The sequence below is a fragment of the Tursiops truncatus genome, chromosome 1 (assembly GCF_011762595.2).
Source record: "Tursiops truncatus isolate mTurTru1 chromosome 1, mTurTru1.mat.Y, whole genome shotgun sequence".
NCBI lineage: Eukaryota > Metazoa > Chordata > Mammalia > Artiodactyla > Delphinidae > Tursiops > Tursiops truncatus.
This window is the reverse complement of record NC_047034.1, coordinates 142,364,956-142,372,497: the sequence shown is the minus strand read 5'-3', so window position 1 is coordinate 142,372,497 and position 7,542 is coordinate 142,364,956. Positions and strand designations below refer to the sequence as shown.

Sequence of the window (7,542 nt, the reverse complement as noted above, 5' to 3'; positions counted from 1 at the left end):
AGGGAGACCACTGGGTGTGGCGGGGAGAGCGGTCCTTGGGCGGAATGAGGCTAGCGAAAGACCATCATAGCTCCTGAGTTCAAATTTCACCGAATTCTAGAGGCGGCAGCACGCTCGCGCACCCAGGCCGAAGCCTTCCTTCAGGCTGAGGCTCAGGAAGGAGCCGGGCAGCGACCACAGCTGCTCCGGGTGGGGGGAATGGGAGAGACGGGGTTCACACAGAACCGAGGTTCGAGCCCGGCCTCTGGCCCCCGACCCTAGACGAGGTCACATAGTTCCGCGGGTGAGCCAAGTCCAAGGCTGGGTTCCAAACCCACTCGCTCGTCTGAAGGGGGCAGACGGCGAGCTTCCAGCGCGGTTCCACATCTGGCTCCACCAGCGCTCGCCCCCAGCTGCGTCCTCCGGAGCGCAGCGCCCTAGACGGGTGGGGTCCGCGAGGAGCGACCTTTCCACCTTGGGCCACAAGAGGGCAGCAGAGGACCGGCGGAGAAAACTGAGAGGTTCTTGGGGATGGGGGTGGGAGAGGGTAGGAGACTGAGAAAGAGAAGACCTAGAGAGAGTTAGAAAATACACCAAAAAAAAAAAAAAAAAAAAGAATGAAAGTGAAGGCAGTAAAATGAAAGGAGGGGTGACAGACAGACACTCAGTGAGGGCAAGCCTGAAAGCCCCAGGGGCATAGGGGGACCAAGCACTACTAAACGTAACAGTGATCCCTCAAGGTGCTGTTGGTGCATGTTATTGAGTATTGTGAACCCATTTCATAGACGAAGAAACAGGAAGAGAGAGGACGTGGTCAGCTGTAAAGACACGGAATTGGCACTAGATCGTTTACTGGCTAGGTTATTTAACTTCTCTGCCTCGCTTTCCTTACCTAACTCACAGGGTTGTTATGAGGATTAAATGAAGTAACATATGTAAAGTGCGAGACTAGCCCTCAGTACATAGTAAGCACTCCGTAAACACCAACTATTATTACTGTGGTTTTGTATGTTGTGCCAACAGGTTAGAACAGTAACTTATCCATTTAAAAACTTAATTATCTTTTTTTTTACTTTAAGTTTTTTCTGTGAAATAATTTATTTACAGACATCTTCCTCTTCCCTTACCCCTTCTAACACTTACACATATCACAGAATCAACCAGACTGTTTGCCTACTCTGAAATCTGAATCCTAATTAGTGATAAAAGTGATAAAAATGTTAACATTGTTGGCACATCACATCTTAAAAGTATTTGTACTATTTTGTAACTTAATTTCTAAATATACCACATGAATTTATAATTTATATTTATAATTACAATGTCTTAATTGTAATGCTCGAATAAAAAAACTAGAATGGTTCCTTTGAAAACTAAAAGTAGAAATACCATATGACCCAGCAATCCCACTACTGGGCACATACCGAGAAAACCATCATTCAAAAAGAGTCATGTACCACAATGTTCATTGCAGCTCTATTTACAATAGCCAGGACATGGAAGCAACCTAAGTGTCCATCAACAGATGAATGGATAAAGAAGATGTGGCACATGTATACAATGGAATATTAGCCATAAAAAGAAACGAAATTGAGTTATTTGTAGTGAGGTGGATGGACCTAGAGTCTGTAATACAGAGTGAAGTAAGTCAGAAAGAGAAAAACAAATACCATATGCTAACACATATATATGGAATCTAAGGGGGAAAAAAATGGTTCTGAAGAACCTAGGGGCAGGACAGGAATAAAGACACAGACCTACTAGAGAATGGACTTGAGGATGTGGGGAGGGGGAAGGGTAAGCTGGGACGAAGTGAGAGAGTGGCATGGACATATATACACTCCCAAATGTAAAATAGATAGCTAGTGGGAAGCAGCCACACAACACAGGGAGATTAGCTCGGTGCTATGTGACCGCCCAGAGGCGTGGGATAGGGAGGGTGGGAGGGAGACGCAAGAGGGAGGAAATATGGGGATATATGTATAGCTGATTCACTTTGTTATAAAGCAGAAACTAACACACCATTGTAAAGCAATTATACTCCAATAAAGGTGTTAAAAAAAAAACTAGGATGAATTATAACATGAAGGGATTTTCATCTTAGTGTTTTTGCTGTATGAAAGATAATTTTTATATCACATTTTGGGAGTAATAATAGCTTTTTTGCACTATGTAAATACTAGTGGAGATTCTTCTGTAACTAACAAAACGATTATTGAAAACTAATCATCTCAAAACATGGAGCAGGGGCCTTGGTTTCCAGGTTTGCGCAGTGCTGCTGAAAATATTCCCTCCATCCTATAGATGGGGAAACTGAGGCTCAGAGGAATTCAGTGACTTTAGCATATGGATCTAGAGCCAGGACTTAAAATGAGGTCCTTTGACCTTTTCTTCCACAGCTGGCTGACTCAGCAGGGGACAGGAAGTGCCTGCTCAGCCCAAGTGGCTGAAATTTGGTTCCACCGTCTTGCTGAGCACAGCCTGACGCCAGGCCCCAGCTGGGGCTCCGCGGCGGCCAGCACGGTATTTTGCTCTCAAGAGGCTTGCTGACAGGCTTGAAAGGACAGCGCTGGACAGCAGTGGGAAGTCTTTTGGACGTGCTCACCATCCCCGTCGGGGGCGAACGTCTGGACAGTGAACACACCGAACGGGTAGCATGGGAGGGGCACACGCTGGAGCAGAAGGAGGGCTGCACCTGGTCTCCAAAAGCTGGGCCCCGCGTGCAGCTGGGCGCTCGGGCTCAGGTACTTAAATTCCCTCCCCTGCCCTGCCCTCTTCATCTGCAACATGGGGTAACGATGATCTTTTCGTCCTCCACAGGGCAGGCAGGAGGGTGGAATGAGGTGAGGTGACAAATGCAAAGGGCCAACCTGGTGCACAGGATGCTCCAAGCAAGGAGTTCCATGATTATTCCTAAAAGAGGAATTGTAAACTCTCACAGGATTATTTCAAAGAGTAAACCAAATGAAGATGTTCCAGTGCCTCAGACACAGCAGATGCTCAAAGGAGTCTTCAGCTGCACCTGCCGCCAGGCCTTGGAGCGCTGGAGACCCCCAGGGGGATGCACGCCTCCACACAGGTCAGTCTTTTCAGCCGACAGCTGTAACTTGTGGACAGAGCCCCTGGCACCCCCCAACCAGGCACTTCAAGAAGAATGTGCGCACGGAACAGTGAGGTCTTTGTAGGAGAGTGAGCTTTGGGGCTCCCTCAAGGAGGCCCTGGTCAGCCCCTGCTGTGCCCACTGGTGGTAAATGGTGCTCTCTCCTTGTGCACCACCCTCACTCCCCAGCCCTCACTCTCAGCAGGTGACCCCAGACCCTGCCTCACAGTCAGCTGTGGCCCCAAACAGATGACCCCTCCCCAGCTCTCCCCTTCACCGGTTGTCGGCATTCTCTGCCATCCTTGCCCCTGTCTTCCTGTCCCTCTGAAAATCAGGATCCTTCCTCCTGCCCAAAGCCACCCCGAAACCCCTGCACCCCTTCCAACAGCTCCTCCTTCTCTGGACACCTCCTCACCTGCATTTAAACCTGCCCCCCAACACCAGCAGGTGGCCCTCCCACACTCGTTGCTTCCTCTGCTGCAGCCCACATGTGCCTCTTTCCGCCCCCCCAGCTTCCATCCCCAGTCCACTCAACAAGAGTCCTTGTCCCCTCCTGTCTCTGACCTTCTCTGAAAAGCTTTGTGAGTTTTTCAAACAAGCAAATGAAAGAAAACCTTCTTTCTATTTGCTAAAGCAACCCCTTGGCAGCCTGTGGCAGTGTTGACCTCCCTCCTTCAAGAAGGTCCCATGCACCCTTGATGTGGTCACTCCAGGTTTCCCTCCTACCTCTCTGGCTACAGTCCTTCCCTGCTGACAATTCCCAAAATCTCTGTCTCCAGCCCAGAGACCTCTCCTAAGCACGGACCCACATGCCCAGATGCCCCATCCGTCTCCACTTGCATGTCCCACAGAAACCTCCAACTCAAGAGGTTAAAACCTGAGCTGACTTCCACTCAAACTGCTTGTCCTCCCCACCTTGGACAGTGCCGTCTCCACACCCTCTGTCAACCAAGCCCAAAACCTCAGCCTAACCCAGCACTTCCTTCTTTCACCCACCAGCAACCAATTCACCTTTGCCTCCTCAGTCAAGCGGGACACATTCCTCCAACCCGCCGCCCCTGGGAAGCCTTCCCTGCTGCCCCAGGCACCACCAGCAGCTCCTCCTTAGCTCCCCTGCCCTCTGTCACAGCAGGTCCCAAAGCCAAGGGTGTAAACTGGCAACTCAGGGACCAGCCTCCAGAGGTGTTTTACCCCCCTACCATGGGGGCAGCACAAAGCATTTAAAAATGAGTCACTGCCAACTGTATTAGTGTCCTAGGGCTGCCATAACAGAGTACTGCAGACTGGCTGGCTTAAAACAATAGCCCGGAGGTGGAAGCAACCTAAGTGCCCATCATCGGATGAATGGATAGAGAAGATGTGGCACATACATACAATGGAATATTACTCAGCCATAAAAAGGAATGAAATTGAGTTGTTTGTAGTGAGGTGGGTGGACCTAGAGTCTGTCCTACAGAGTGAAGTAAGTCAGAAAGAGAAAGACAAATACCGTATGCTAACCCATATATATGGAATTTAAGAAAAAAAATGTCATGAAGAACCTAGGGGTAAGACGGGAATAAAGACACAGACCTACTAGAGGATGGACTTGAGGATATGGGGAGGGGGAAGGGTAAACTGTGACAAAGCGAGAGAGAGGCATGGACATATATACACTCCCCAATGTAAAATAGATAGCTAGTGGGAAGCAGCCGCATAGCACAGGGAGATCAGCTCGGTGGTTTGTGACCACCTAGAGGAGTGGGATAGGGAGGGTGGGAGGCAGGCTCAAGAGGGACGGGATATGGGGATATATGTATACGTATAGCTGATTCACTTTGTTATAAAGCAGAAACTAACACACCATTGTAAAGCAATTATACGACAGAAATTTATTCTCTCGCAGTTCTGGAGGCTAAAAGTTCAAAATCAAGGTGTCAGTAGGGCCTTCCCCTCCCCCAACCCCTGCCTAAGGCTCTAGGGAAGAATCCTCGCTTAATTCTTCTAGCTTCTGGTGGATGCAGCAATCCTTGGCACTCCCTGGCTTGAGGCAGCACAAGTCCAATCTCTGCCTCTGTCTTCACATGGCCATCTTCCCTCTGCATATCTAAGTCCCTGTTTTCTCTTCATATAAGGACACAGTCATTGGATTAGGGTCCACTCTAAACCATAGGACCCCATCTTACATCTGCAAAGACCCTATTTCCAAATAAGATCACGTTGCGAGGTTCCAGACGAGCATGACTCTGGGGGGTGGGGGTGGTGAGGAGGACACTATTCAATCCAGTACATTTAAAATCAGGAGATTATACATAAATATCGAGATTACCACTTTTCTTTAAAAAAAAAGAATCTGACCCCACATCATCTTGCAACCCAGACTCCCACGTGGTGACGAGTGGCTGGAGCAGAAAAGCCTTCTCATTCCCACTTATACTGGGCACACACTGTCCACCTGTCACAGTCCCTGCCCCAAGGGGTCTAACAACTCTGACAGCAGCCCAGGATCAAAGACAGCCTCCACCCACATGCATCCTCCTTAAAACTAGCAGTGACTTTCTGTCAGAGTAAGAGGGACTGGCAAAGCAGAGGGTAGGCAGCTTTTAAGAGGCAACTGCTCTCCACCCAAGCGTTTCTCTCTTTTACATCACCTATCTGGTCCTTGGAATTTTCACCTGGAGGCTGGCCGTACAGTGACGACATGTGTATGTGACTGTCACTGGCTGGATGTAGCAGTCACTCTCCACTCTCCACCCACAGCCCTTGTCCTTACCACTCCACAGCCAGCATCTGCACTGCTTTCCCTAAGGGCCTCCTCTGGCTACCAGAGCCCGTTTTCCCCACCCTCGTGACCGCCCTCAACCGCTGACTGTCGGAGTCCCTGTATAAACAGCCCAGCTCCCTCACCCTCAGCATGAGAGCTCTAAGGCATGTGTTCTGCACAGGAGTTCCCAGGGTTTCCCAGCGCGATGAAGCTCCAGCTGCTCACTGTGGGGACGTGAGCTTCAATGACACAGCCTCAGGTAGCTCTCTGCCTGCCTGCCTCAGTTCCTCTCTGTCCTGGGAAAGTGCTTTCTGGGATCACCTCTCAGATAACCTATTTGCACGAGAGCCATTTTCTCAGGGTCAGCTGCCAGAGGACCCCAGATTTGAGGACAGAGACGTGGTATGTCTGCCTTGTTCATTTCCGCAGCACACAGCACGTGAATGGGCACGTCATGAAGAACACTTATTAGTCATTCATTTATTCAGCTGTGTGTGTCGAGCTCCGCCATCTCCTCTTGGGCCAGGCCTGGCTTAGGTGCTGGGAGACAGTGATGAGAAGTCTACTATGTTTCCTGCCCTCCAGGAGCTTCCAATCCAGGGAAGAGAGCAGAGATGGCTGCCTCCCTAGAAGCCTACAGCTTGGCCTTGGAAAAACTTAGGAATGTGAAAAAGTGGGGAAACAGCGCAAGCTAGCAAAGAGTGAGAACTAAAATAAATGGGCTAATCCTTCATTCACCTGGCAAATAGCCACTGAGTGTTCCTTCAGCCTCTCCCGGCAGGGGACAGGCAAACAGAACACCAAGGGGGCAGTGGTCTGATAGAGAGCCCAGAGACTGTGGCAGCACCAAGGAGGGGCTAACTCGGCCTGGCAGGGCAGGAGGACTCCCTGGAGGAGGTGTCACCTAAGCTGAGTCTTGAAGGACAGGAAGGCATTTGTAAGATACTGAAAGGAAAAAGCTTTTTAGACAGAGAAATCTGCACAGAGAAAAGTAGGAAGGTATGAAGATGGGTCTGTTTAGGGAACTGCAAGTGGCTTGGTATGGCTGAGACAAAGGAGAGGGCTCAGAGTGAGGAAGAGCAGGCAGGGACAGCATTATGAAGGGTGTCTCTGTGCCAGTCAGAGGCATTCAAACCTCTTTGGGACTCAGTTTTCTCCTCAGTGGAATGAACATGATGAGGCTCTTGTAAAGATAAAACGTACTAATGCAAGAGCAGACCTTTATACAACACCTGGCATTTCACTGGTCCTCAGGGAACTGCAGCTACTCCATCCTGAGAACCACAGGAAGTCATTGTAGGATTTGAAACAGCACAATGGCATGGTCAGCTTGGAGCCTTGGGACACACCACGGAGGAGGTTGTGGGATCAGAAAGGATATGTGGGTTGCCTGGAGCCCCACCCTACCCTGCGGAGTGCCAACAGCTTATGTCTCTGCCTGAGAACTTTCTCTAGTAGTGGAGTCTTCTCAGTCACATGCAGGGCCAGCCAGAAATGCTGAGGAGTTAATACCCCAGAAACAACCTAACCCAAGAAGAGCCTAGAGTTTGGTGGGTAAGACCTCCCACCTCCTAGCCCTTAGAGGGTCCCCAGTTGTACTGAGCTGCAGGTGATGTCAGAGGCAACCCACTCATTAGCATAAATTTTATTAGCTTTTCTCCATTTCCTACCTCATTTTTATACTCCCTCACTGTGCCTCCTAGAATCACCTTCCAAATAA

At 49.7% G+C, this 7,542-nt stretch overlaps 1 long non-coding RNA gene across 1 annotated transcript; it reads left to right on the top strand.

The window, feature by feature from the left end:
* Positions 1-457: 457 nt before the first annotated feature.
* On the top strand, positions 458-6,518 carry LOC141275996 (uncharacterized). Its single transcript, XR_012324740.1, has 4 exons — positions 458-500; positions 2,379-2,723; positions 2,921-3,058; positions 6,408-6,518. It is a non-coding gene; the product is annotated as an uncharacterized lncRNA (long non-coding RNA).
* The last annotated feature ends 1,024 nt before the right edge of the window (positions 6,519-7,542 follow it).